General features: G+C 47.1%; 1 protein-coding gene across 16 annotated transcripts in view; it reads left to right on the top strand.

Moving 5' to 3' along the window:
- The window catches only part of LOC121826479 (sperm motility kinase X-like), an 88202-nt gene that overhangs the window by 45449 nt on the left and 29040 nt on the right, over window positions 1–13713 (top strand). The window lies entirely within an intron of this gene.

Raw genomic sequence — 13713 nt, 5'->3', positions numbered from 1 at the left:
CCCTGTCTTCACAGTTCCCTGTCCTCACAGTTCCCTGTCTTCACAGTTCCCTGTCCTCACAGTTCCCTGTCTTCACAGTTCCCTGGCCTCTGGGTCCCACTCCCTCCTAGGAGGGAAGCACCCTCCCCCACCTCCACCACCTCAACCCCACCCACAGGCCTCAGTGAATGACTCATCTTTCTCCCTCACCTCAGTGTTTCACAGCCTTGGCTGTTCAGCTTTGCTGGGGTGCAGTATTACGCCACAGATGCCAAGGTGAACCTGAGATGTCCCCCTAGCACATGCTAGGCCTAGCTGGCCTGCTCAGGGTTTTTGAGGTGTCATAGGAAGAGCCCCACCCTCAGCTGCCTAAAGCAGCTTCCCTGCTCAGGCCTCAAACCTCTAGGTGAAGTTCCCTTCAAAGTTACTCCTTGACTTGTTTGGAAATGAGGTATGGGTTCAAGCGCTCCCTCAGTGGCCCTGCCGTCCTCACAGTCCCTACATCTCCTAGTGAACACACTGCTCAGCACTCTCTCTATCCAGGGTTCCTTCCGTCTCTGCAAAGGACTGCACACTTTATGGACACGCACGAAGACCTTAGATAATTTATGTCCCCAGGCCACCCTTCAGGAGGAGCTCAGAACAGGGCGAAAAGGAACTGAGTCCTCTGTTTAGAATGAGTCAACAAGCCAGCCTTCCTGCCTCATGCCAGCCTGTCTGCCTGCTTGTCTGCCTGCCTTCTTTTCCTGTGAGACAATGTCTCACACTCCATCAGAGGCTGGCCTTGACCTTGTAGGAAGCCTCTGGTCTCAGTTTGCAAAGGGCTGGGAATACTGGCATTAGCTACCAGAAGAGTGAATATTTCTAATTATCACATTGAAACAAATTGATAATTCGAGGGTCTCTGAAAAGCAACTGTTGGACCCCAAAGTTTAGGGTCTCAAGTGGGTACCCCAAGAACCCAGACTCCAGTCCAGTTGATGCAATAGCATGAGGTTTTATTATTAAAGCTTCTGTACAGTAGGGCAAACTTTTGTCCTGAGAGCAAGAGCTGCAACTTACTGCAGCCCCATGGGGGCTTTTAAAGGAAAAACAAAAGCCATAAGATTACAATTCCCATACAATTTCATTTCACAAGATCATGGTCTGATCACAGAGTGGGTACAGTTACGTCAAGAGGTACATTCTTCCTGAAACTTCAATGGGGGTATCAGGGCAGGAGTGGAGTTTACCAAAGGTCACAGTGGTCCTTCGTGGAATACCTGCAACTATCCCAGTCACAGTTGAGCACATCTCTTAACAGAGATCTCTTTACATTGTTACATTGTGACAGGGGTGATTGAACAATGGCTGAGTCAGCTTGCTCTTGGAACTAGATTTTTAATTTCTCATTTCCTGAGGCTAGGGGGGTGGGGTGTAAGCCTGAAGGGTTAGGGTCTTTCACAACCAAGTATGAAGTCATCAAATTCAAAGTGCCCAGGCCTTTCTACCCCGTTAATTCTGTGGAGTGATATATACAGACTCCGACCCTGGATAGTTCCCGGAGAGTCACTGGCAGCCAAGAGGGAAGAAACAGTCTCAGATCAGGAAGAAGTTTTCATATGTTTATCAGTGTACCACATAGGACACCACCGCTTTCTGTCCCTCTCCATGTGTGCCTTCGAGAAAATGGAGGAACTGTGTGCACAAATCATGGGACATTACCACAGGGCACAGAACTCTGATGTTCAGAACTGGAATGAACAAAAGAGAGTAGTCTGAGCCCACAGGACCCTGTTTCCCCAAACAAGACCAGGCATCCTGGGATAGAAATGCTAAGTCATTGGGATTTCCTGCATGAGCTCCTCTTCCTATTATTATACCACACGTGGGCAGAAAATTTCTTCTCAAACGTCAGGCCAAGACTGACTGGGAACTGTGACTGTGGACTTTGCTCTCAGCTTGAGTGGATGGAGCAAAATTTCTGGATTTGACTATGAAGTGATTCTAAAGAAACTTATGTAGGGGTTCACTGGCTCAACGCGGGTGGGCAATGTGAAACCATCTGGGAGCCACAGGACAAATTGGTATAGAAAAAGACACTTCCTCTGCGCCTCTCCTGGGATAGGCATGCTTTCTTTGTCGTTAGTGCATATCTCCAGGTCTGCTGGCCTCTGGCCTCTGGCCTCTGGGGTGTAGACTTGTGTGTCCCTGTATCCTCAGGTCTCTCCCCTCAGACTGAAACTCACCAAAGGGGCTTCCCTGGTCTGTGCCTTTCAGACATGGACTGCACCAAACTGCTCTAAGTATTCCAGAGCTTCCACCTTGCAGAAATTACCACCTGTTGAAGGAATGCTTAGGAATATAGCCACAGAGTGTCCCCAATAAAGCAACATTGTTGGGATAGGGCAGTGCCTTGAGACCCTGGAACTGCAGGGTGATCAGTGTGCACATGGCAGCCTGGAAAAACTGAAGCCCAAGTCTCCAACTATGTGTGAGGACGGTGCATTAAGCTTAGAAAAGCCACAGTGACAGGGTCTTCAATCTAGCTGAGACCAGTCACCCCTTTCCCTTTCCCTTTCCCAGATGACCAGGAACTGAACAGCTTACTCCTGCTCCTTCACTGAATTTTGCAAGTGTGTGGATTCCTGAGTGCACAGGCTCACAGCTGGGGAAAACATCTGACTCTCTCACCTGCATCTGGAAGTGTAAAGATTCCTGACTGCACAGGCTCACAGCTGGAATAGGCTGACTGTCACATCTGTGTCAGGAGGTGTCCTGGTCCCTGACTGCACAGGCTCACAGCTGGGGAAGGCTGACTGTCACATCTGTGTCAGGAGGTGTCCTGGTCCCTGACTGCACAGGCTCACAGCTGGGGAAGGCTGACTGTCACATCTGTGTCCGGAAGTGTCCTGGTCCCTGACTGCACAGGCTCACAGCTGGGGAAGGCTGACTGACTCACCTGTGTCTAATTGAGACAGGACATTGCAGTTTGAAGATCTTCCTCATTTAAGAAGAGGTTTTGACTCATGAAAGTTAAAGGCCATTTTTATGAGACAAGATGGCAGGACACACAAATACAGCACTAGTCATACGAGGTTCTGTCCCCACAGCAGAGTCAGCAGATCACGGAGCAAAAGCCTGAGGATGTGGACAAGGGGACACAGCATTCTCTGTGGTGCTCAGTGCTCCAGACTCCAGACACCGTCCACCGGCACTGCCTCAGCTGACCAGTGAGCTCCAGGCTCACTCCTGTGTGGCTGACCCAGACCCAGTGGGGACCACTTCTACACAAGTCTTTTCCAAGTCGGGAACCTGTGGTGACTAACCTGGCCTTGTCAGCATCACACTTTCCCCGGGCTGAGAGGCTGATGCCAATGTGCTGGGCGCTAACTCATCAGAGGCTTCCTCTGGGCCACACCAGCGCTGGCTTGAAAAGTGTGGTTTGTACTCAAGAAGCCGCGGGCTTTGTAGATGCCCATGCTGCACCAGGGTCCATCTCCCGACTATTACTTTCTTCACCACCATCCAAAGGCCCAGCTGGATGAGAGACCCCTTGGCAAATCCTCCTGAGGTTTTCTGTAAAATGTTATGTCTTCCCAGAAGGCAGCATTCTGGCCGCTTCCTCATTTTTTCTTCTACAGAAAGAGAAAAGGATTTAGGCTAATATTTCACATCTTGGAAGAAAAACCTAGTCAGCACAGAGATGACCAAAGTGTAGTTCTTTCTAGTCAGGCCTGATCTCTCAGCATAGAGTCCATGAGCCCCCCCACCACCCTGGTGCTGTGGAATGCAGCCACCACCCCTTCCTCAGCTGACATATGGCTGTCTTCAGTAACAGCTAAACCTCAATCTTCTCAGGACGCTGCTTCACGTACGTGTGTGAGTGTGTGTGTGTGTGTGTGTGTGTGTGTGTGTGTGTGTGTGTGTATCAATTGGCTTGTATGCATGCATATGCAGGCGTGTGGAGGTTAGCCATAGATTTTTGGTGTCCTCTTCAGATATGGACGACCTTATTTTTCTGAGAAAGGGTCTCTAACTGGTCTGGAAACTCACACAGTTGGCCTGGCTGGCTGGCCAGTGAGCCCCAGGGGTCGACCTGTAGCTGCCTTCTTAGTGCTGGGGTTGCAAGGACTCCTAGCTGTGCAGGCTTCCCCTGATATCACTAGTAAGGGGGGAGCACCTAAGCCTGGGGGGAGCACAGCTCATGTCTTCCCCAGTGCGATCCCTGCTAGAAGCAGAAGGCGTGTGATGGGTGTGCTCATTAACTTAGTGTCTCCCACGCTCAAGTCTGCAGGCACACTTGAGGGACTATGAGGATGGAAAACTCATTCCCTGTCGTTTAAGGATCTAGGGAGGAGAGGCAGGAGAAGTGTGGGGGCCCACAGAGGCTCCCTAGTAAGGTCAAAGAATCTGAGCTTGCTTTACCCAGCAGGGCTGCATATTAGGATGATTTGGCCAAGGGTGTGGGTTACTAGGTATTTTGTAGGGCCCACACTTGGCTGTACGCTGTGCTTTGATCTTGAAAGGGGGAGGTCTTTTGCCTCTCCCCTTGGTAGTGTATAAAGAGCCCATTAGAATAAATCTTGAGGAGGCTGGGTACTGACCCAGGGCCCTCCAGAAGTTATCCCGAGTCTCTGTCTTTCTCTCCATCTCCGCCTATATTTCTATCTAATATTTCCTCATCCCTCTCTCCTCCCCACAAGAACCCTTTGATGGGTTGGAGCTGGTCTCCTACAGAGAAGGAAACCCTCCTTTGAGAGCCGTGAATGAGCTCCATGTACCAGAGCACTGCACAAGCCTGTCGTGAACGTTGCTCAGGAGTGAGGGTGTTGAATTGCAAACATGTGATGCACTCTAAAGACAAACTGGTCACACTATTGACCTGTTCTCTGTGATTCACTGACAATTTGGAGAAAGTGGGAGGTTGCCACTTGGATGAAAAGATGTGAGGTTAACTGATTGAAACACAGAAAAGGGCACCAGAACCTTTAAATTTGCCACATATGATTGCAGCCAATTACCTTTCTTTTCAAGTGTCGTGAGACCTCATTCGGATCTCCAGCTGTCAAACATCCTGTAGTACCTGGGTGGCTCTGGTGGTCTGAGCTCCAGGATTCAATAAGGTTATTATTACCTATCGCCAGATAAGCAAGTAGTTATGAAAGCAAGTTCCTTTGTGTGTTTGGAAGATGGGTAAGGTGTGCATTTTTAATAATGACCACAATGAGCATTGTGATACAAATCTGTAATCCTGCAGTTGCTGAGGCAGGAATGAAGTCAACATGCATGACACAGTCACACACTTACTGCAAAGGAATTTTAATAAAATGGGATTAAATTGATGCTTAAATTTATACCTGAGGAAAGATTCCTTTAAATCATGACAGAGGTTCAGTTTATACACCTAGCTTACTAGGAACTCATTACACAGCAGAGGTCAGCCATGAAGTAGTGGTCACCCTCTTGTCTTCGACCTCATGTACCCAGGTGACACATTCGAACAAGCAGTCCTGACACTTGTAGAGAGTTTGTTTGGAGGCTGACAGCAGGGAACACAGATGCTCCTGTGCCCTAGACAGAAGCACAGTCTCATTCTCTCTCCTGAAGGTGTGGTCCTAACTGTAAACCCCCGGTCCAGGAGAGTCGCACACTGAGCCCTGAGCAGGACACAGCTGCCTCTCCATGTCAGCCAAGGCGACCCTGCTCATGGAGGGGCGGCAGATGTGGCGGCCAATTCCCCTCACATCCCAACGCGACTGCTGAACAGCACCGACATGGACATGCTAATGTGGAAACTGAGTGGAGGGCTGCTCCTGCAGGGAAGCATCCTGGCTCTGAGTGTGCCTGTCTGCACACCAGCGCTTTCTCTGCTTCTGTTGAAACACTGGGGACTCCCTGGTTTCCTTCTCTATTCTGTGCTCCTAAATGCTCGATACCCCAGTGAGCACAGAGCACAGCCTGTCAAGGACTGACCAGCTTAGACAGAGGATGACATCATAAAGCTACACTGGAAACCCTAACCCAAGACTTCCTGATAAAAACGTTGAACAGTGGCCAGAGGGCAGCTGCTGACATGAAGCATCTTGGAGCTGAGTGTTCATTTCTGCATACCCAGATCTTCTCTTCTCTCTCTCTCTCTCTCTCTCTCTCTCTCTCTCTCTCTCTCTCTCTCTCTCTCTCTCTCTCTCTCTCCTTCAGCTAAAACAGTCCCAGGAACTCCTTGCTTTCCATGCTCCTAAAGACTCAATGACTTAGAGACTCCTGAAGCCTTCCAGCATGTCATCTCACCAAGGAAGGTGAAGACACATTTAGTGAAAGAGGAAATGCTCTTTCCAGTGTCACAACCCTAGACAAAGTCAGAGATAAGGCCACAGTTAGGGCACCAGATCGTGGTTCAGAGCTTTCCCTTTTATCCCACATTGTTTCAATTCTTCCAAGTGTAGGGATTTGTCTAACAAATTAATGTTCAAGTTTCTTTCCCTTCCTTACATTGTCAACATGGGGATATGATTACAGTAATAAGAGTTGGATAATGGATGGATTATGGTTTATTAGGTTCAGAATAATCATGTGTGTCCAGGATCAGAGATGCTGAACATTGAGGCAAATTTGGTTAGTCAGCTCCAGGGGAACCCCAAGACTCTATCAGGTGCTGATTGGCTGAGAGGGAGAATGACATCATGAAGCAGGTGAAAGCCAATAGGAATCTCAGAAGCCATGTATAAAAGGACAGAGTGGACACCCTGCGGGAAGGCTAGAGCAGCCCTACATGGATGCCATCTGGGCAGCTGAATGCACACAACCCAGACATAACAGTTCCCTTTTCCAGAGAGAGAGTCACATGTTTCTTACGAGTGGTCATTGACCAAGTCATTTATCATTGACTTGTGATGTTCACTTTCAAATAGATAACATCAGTATATGTTGTATGGACAGATTATGTCCTTACTGGGGAAGAAAGGAGACCTCCAGGCTGAGTAAAAACAGCCATTCTGAAAGCTTGTCATTTAGTCTGATTTGCAAACTGACAGCGGCTGTCATGGACCAGAGGATGTGTTTGAAAAGTTCCTTTTGTGGCCCAGGTAGTAGCTCAGCAGTTAAAAACATGGACTGCTGCCAGAAGCCATCCTCAGCAGAGGGTGTAAGGAGTTGGCGGGGGAAAAAAGTGAGCCAGGCCATGGTGGTCAGGAGAATCTTGCAGCCTGACTAACTAGCAACCAGAGTGTTTTATTTATACAGAATTTAGTTAGCAGAGATACATTCATGATGTTCCAAAGCATAGATCATATTATTTTTGTTTATGGACATGTGTTTCACTTCCTTTTGCTCATCTTTTAGCCATCATTAATAAACTATGACAGAACAGAGTTATCATTTCCAATCATTTCCCTCAAGTTTTGACATCATTAATAAACAGAGTTATCATTCTTACTCATTAACCCCATAACCCAAATTTTGAGAATCTAGAGGCATATGACAGCCTGTGCTCAGGCTGGTTGTTTTGGTTGCTTCAAGGACACTAGACCAAAACAAAATCTTCAACCACCCTGGGCATTATGCCATGTCCCAAGCAGTGTATTATTAACTCTTAGTGGTCAGAGTGCCCAGGAGAAATCCTCAGGCTAAAACTGCTGCAGTTATTATTTCAATTCTGGCATAATACAATCAATGTTCACATTTATAACCTTATAGAATTTGTATGTCTAATCCTGGCATTCTGTTGTTCCTTGGTCATATGACATTATAGTGGCTCTGCATGAGCTAACTTCTAAGAGAGAGAGGTCCTGACACCTCATACTTTCATCATCTTTCCATCCCACACTTTGCTCATCAATATGTCTCTATGTAGGGCAGAGTTGTATGCCACGTAATTGTCTGAGTGTACAGTGGGAAGAGGCTTGTAACCTGAACTGTAGCCAATTCCTCTAGCCCACCAGATCTTGTTGACTCTTTTGAATTTTACTTTGTTTTGAATATCTTGTTCCTGTGTAAGTAGAGGGACAGATGTTTCAAGAATGTATCATAGCCTCATGAAGAGACCTCTGGCTTCTTTATGTGTTACCACCTCCAAGGCATAAGGAAGACCTTCAAGTAGATAAGGATATCTCCCTCAAAGTGTGTGTGGGGGGATAGTATGTTCAGGACTTTTCTGGATGAGCTTGGAAGCAGCATTCCTGGGAGAAGGCGTAAATGATTATATGGAATTTTCCATCAATCCAATACCCTCAAATTGTACAAATATTAAAAGTGCCCCAAGTATGTAACAGGTGGAGATGAAAACCAAAGGTGACATGGCAGCCATCATGTGGCTCAGCTCTGATGGATCTTTGTCAAGCAGCTGTGCTGGCTCTATGACTTCTGCCATTCCATTCAGATATGGCTGTGCCAGACTGCTCTTCCATGCCACCTAGGTTCCTTTCCCGGCCACCATTTATTAGTACACATCCACAGGTAACCCCAGTTCCAAAGGATCCAATGCTCCCTTCTAGCCCCTTTGGACAGCAGATATCCATGTGGTGCACCTCCATATGTATTTAAAAAAAAAAACTCTAACCATAAAGGGAGGAGAGAGGAGAGTGGGGGAGCTCCTTTGGGAGCTCAGTTGAGGAGAGTGATGTTCCCTAAGTGTAGCTGTCTAGGGTCCAAGCCTCCTGTCTGCAGATCTCTATTCTCCTCGAACCCTACCTTATTTGAGCTGGGCTGGGTCAGGTCATCCTCACATCTGTTTTTATTTCTATTTTTCTGCCTAACTGTAGGAATTGTTCCATGGATAAGTCCTGACTTAGCATGCTTTGCATACTCATGGAAGGACCTATGAAGACGAGTGCTGCACGCATAGATCCTCACTCATCTTTCCTAGTTAGGGTTCTCATGCTTATCATGAAGTAGGAATTCTTTGTGTGTGCACATGTGGAAGAGCTGGTAGTAAGAGACAGGGCCTGAAGAGCTATGATATTTTCAAACTTGTTTGGTTTTGTTTCTAGCTCAGCACCATACTTCAGATACCTGCGACTAAAACCCACAAAGCTTCTAGGTAGCCCAGGCTGGCTTTGAACCCACAGATCCTCCACCTGCTCCTGTCTTTTAGGTACTGGGATTAAAGGCACATGACAGCATATCCTCCTTTTTGCGACGATTCTGTAAGTCAGGATAATCTCTATTTCCTGTATTCTCGTGAATATCAGGAGAATGCACAGCTGCCCAGGTCAGGGTGGGTGGAATATTAAGACCCAACTTAGTGTGGTGTGACAGTCAGCTCTCTGTCGTGAAAAACACCTGAGATACATATTTTATATCCCAGTCTCAGCACTAAGAACTTTACACATAGGGAAGTGAGTCTTCCTACTCAGAATTAAGTTAACCAGACCGCCTGCCTTTCCCTCAAGACAATGTCTCACTCTGTCTCAGGGGCTACCCTTGAGCTTCTAGGAAACCTATGGCCCCCTATTCCCAAAGGCTGGGATTACTGCCACAAACTACCAGTCTGAAATAGAATGAAACATTTCTAACTATAGCATTAAGTCAAATGGTTTAATTGAAGGGACTTATGCAAATGTGAAAACATGCAAATATTAAGTCATTAATTTCAGTGTGACTGGCGATCTGTGCTGTTGGGCCCTGGCCCCCGTTCCTTGGGTAGCTGTTGCCCTGCTTGCTGACCTTGATCAGATGTCCTCCCTATGCTAATTCCCTGCCGGTTTCATTCCTCCTAAACAGCTTACTGGAGGTTCCTTGTTTGTGTATCCTGCATATTGGTGTAATGCTAGAATGTAAAACATCTGTAGCCAACTTTTGCCCTCCCAGGTTCTTCCACTGTGCGGTAAGCCTGTATTTAAGGCCTCATCCCTCCTTCAATAAAGGGAATTCTACTGAGACAAATGACCCGCTGTCTTGTCTCTGTTTTAATCCTCAGCCCCTCACTCGGACATGGTGAATGGGTAGTAGCGCAGGCACTACACTGTGTGGAATCCGACTGAGTATCTTTTCCAAGAGTCAAAGGAGGAAGCAATCTCAACTCAGGAAGGAATTTTTCCTTCTTTTCCTGTACTCCCCAGGTTTCAATGCTTTCTGTGGTGTTCTTATGGCAGAATGAAGAAATGAGACCACAATTCGTGGGGAACAAGCAGAGGGCACAAGCCTTAGACGCTGTGGACTGCAATGGACAAGCGGGAAAAGTCTAAGGCCGCAGGTTGTAGTGGTATTTGCATTAACTCCTTTGGGCTGAGATGGCTTAGTGATTAAGAGCACTGACTGATGTTCCAGAGGACCCAGATTCAATTCCCAGGCATGCCAGAAGGAAGGAAGAAGGAAACACGTGACCTCTCTCTCTCCTCTCCTTTGAAGAGGTCACATAAGAAGGCAAGAAGCACCGCCTCCTCCTTCTGGCTGTAGAGCCCAAGGTCATGGGCAGAGCAAACACCACTACAGCAGGTCCAGGTTTGCACAAGTGCAACTCAGAGGTGGCACCCTGCGAGTCAAAAGTTAAGCCACTGGGATTCCCTGCATGAGCCAATCTCCCATGGTGGCACCACAAAGGGGACACAAAATCTCTTCTCCATCCTCTGGCCACAGCTGACTGGAAGACCATGGAATTTATCATCAACCAGATTGGATGGAATGTCATTTCTGGGTGAGACCATGAGGTGTTTCTAAGGAAATTGATATGTGGGTCCAAGGGCTTTGTGGACAAGGTCCACTCTCAACATGTGTGGGTACCATGAAGCCAGCTGAGAACCACACTGGAAAAAACAGGCTGAGGCATTTCCTCTGTGTCTCTCCTGGGACTGCCATGCACTCCTCTGTCCTTAGACCTCAGAACTCCAGGTCTCCTGGACTCTGAGTTGTGGCCTTATGTTTCCTTGCGTCCTCTGGTCTCTGGCCTCTACCTTTCAGAAGTAGACCAAGCCAAGCTATCAGTGTTCCAGAGTCTCCACCTTGGAGGAAGTCTGTTGTGGGAATGCTCAGCCATGTAGGCCAATCCCTCTAAGTGCAGCCCTGAAGAACTGGACTTAGATATCAAAGGGTGTTGCTGTCATCCTGTGGACCCATGCAGAGACTTGTCTCAGGGGAGAACTACAGAGTTCCCTCTATGGAAATGTAGGCATTGGATGACCTCTTGAGAGCCTAGGACTGCAAGGTCATCAATGAATACCTGCAGCCTAGAAAAGCTGCAGTTCTGAGACTCCAACTATGAGCAGCTAATAGACTAGCTGATAGACCCCCCTCCTATTTTTCTCTCCCCTCTGAAATGAAATGGAATACCTTACTCCTATTCCTCCACTGGTGGATTGCTGACTTCACAGCCTCGAAGATGAAATGAGGACCACTTCTACACAAGGCCTTTCCAACTGGGGAACCAGAGGTGACTTAGCTGGCCTTGTGAGCATCCCGCATTTCCAGCCTGAGTGGATGATACTCATACATATACCGGAGGCCAAATATTTTAGAATACTACTTCTTCTCCCCGAGTGGCTGATGCTGACTGGGAGTTACATATTTCTGAGTGGCACTTTCTACAGTATGAGTGGCTGATGCTGATGTACTGGGGGCCACATCTTTTTTAATGGGACATTCCCCAGCAAGAGTCACATCTTCATAGGCATCTTCTAGGTCATGCACCTGTAGTGGCTTGGTGGCTGGGGTTTCTATTTACTAGGCTTCAGTCTTTGTGGATGACCCTGATGTGCTGGAGTCTACCTCCTCACAGGGATTTTTCTGCACTGGCCACCACTGGCCTAGTTGGACCAGAATCCACCTCAATGAAATCTCTAGACAATTGTTGTTTAAACTGTTTTAACTCATGCCAGAGGGCAATATACTGGGCCAACTCCTATTCTTGATTCTTGTGCAGAGAGAGAAAATATTTAGACTTATAGTTTATATCTTAGAAAAAAAGTCTCCTCAGCATGGAGAGTTCAAAAACATAGTTCCTTGTAGTCTGATTTTCCAGCACAGAATCCATGTTCCCCTGGTTACCCTGAGAGCCATGGAGTGCAGCCACCACATCCTTACTGAATTACCATATAGCTATCATTAGGAGCAGCTAAGTCTAAGATCCTTAATACCCCACAGCTCTTTTTTGTGTTTGTGTTCATATATATGGGTGTGCATGTGTGTGTGGAGCATAACCATCGACTTTAAGTGTCCGTCTTCAGTTGTGGTCTACTTTATTCTTTCTGGGAGAGAGCCTTGCACTGGTGTTGAAACTCAGTGATTTGGAGGACTTGCTGGCCAGCACGGCACCTGTCTCTGCCCTCCAGTGCTGGGATTACAAGTGTGCGCCACCCTCCTGCTTTATCACCAGCATTGTCATCAGCATGGTTGGTCCTCAGGTTCTGGCCTAGAGCTCAAGTCTTCGAGCTGCCTGGAAAGCACTTTATGGCCTGAGGATCTCTCAAGCCTGAAGTCTTGATGCACCTTCATTGTCTGTATCCAATAACCTATCATCTACAGTTCCGTTCTGTAGCTTTGCCAACATGTATATTCTGTATCCCAGGAAAGGCTGAACAGGAAGCATTACACCTGCTGGCTGGCAGTCTATTGGATTTGAACTGAAAATAAAGCCTCCATTCTTTTTCTGATGAGCACATGAATTAAGTGACATTTAAGACAACACAAAATACTAAGTAATAAACTTCTTTTACTCAGGGGTTTGGAGATATATGATACAGAGCTGTTCAGTCCTGTTGACCATCAACACCAGCCCAGCAGACAGCTATAAAGTAGTGTGTAGCTGCCGATGGTGTGTATTCCTGCCCAAACATGGGAGCACTGCCCATACCTAGGTGTTTCTCCACAAGCTAAAACTACCTATTCCCAACAGATCCACTGCATACTACTGGGAAGGTCAGTGACTCCACAAAACTTTGGGGATAAGTGCATGATCCAAAATTCCCACTCCTGATCTGAAACACCTTATGCTCTGGTGACAATGTTCACTGTGGTCAGGTTGCCTGCTCTTGATATGACAGAAAGGTCATAGATGTCTGTCCTCAAGTCATCCTCTTGGACACATAGGCTCAATCTGTGAGAATCCTCTATTTGGTGAGCAACTTTTTTGAGTAACTGGCCTTTATGCCCCCAAATGAACTTTCCCATTAAATAAAAATCTTCACTGGTGTGGCACAGTGCAACCCAGGGCACATTCTGGGAAGCCAACACAATGTACAGCTCACACTGACCTTGTCTGTCGCATGCCATTCATACTCATGGGGTTCTGTGGGCCCTGGGGTTTCAGCTGCTCAGCTTTGGAAAATAGGATTTTATTTAGAGTCTGTGATACAAAGCAGAAATGGAGAATCAGGATTGTTCTGTTGTCAGCTAAGAGAGAAAGAAGGCAGTAAGTTTACTATAATCTCTAGAGACTGCCTTCTGTAAGTCTGACTGGAAAACAAAAAGAACCCATGTTCTAGAATGAAGCCTGGAACAGGAGTTGCAACCTGGGAAGTTTTACTACAAAATGGAAGCCAAGCTCATCCCTACCCTGAGTTTGCTCTTCTGTAGAACAGAGCTGGAGAGCTACGCACCTACTTAGTGCATAATACCCTGTGAAGATCAAGGAAATTATGCCAGGGAAATCCCTCCTGAGGCCCTGAGCTCCTTTGAGTCATGGGCAACTCTTCAGATCCTAGACTACTGAAGTGGAAACTAGACATGACAGATAAGACCTTTCCCATCATCCCCTTCCTCAGTCACACAGTGCTCTTGCCACTGGGACTTTAGAAGTCATTTCTTCATGACAGTCTTGAAGTC

The sequence above is a fragment of the Peromyscus maniculatus genome, chromosome 3 (genome assembly GCF_049852395.1).
Source record: "Peromyscus maniculatus bairdii isolate BWxNUB_F1_BW_parent chromosome 3, HU_Pman_BW_mat_3.1, whole genome shotgun sequence".
NCBI lineage: Eukaryota > Metazoa > Chordata > Mammalia > Rodentia > Cricetidae > Peromyscus > Peromyscus maniculatus.
Note: the sequence above shows the minus strand (reverse complement) of the source record. Positions and strands in the feature narration are given on the sequence as shown.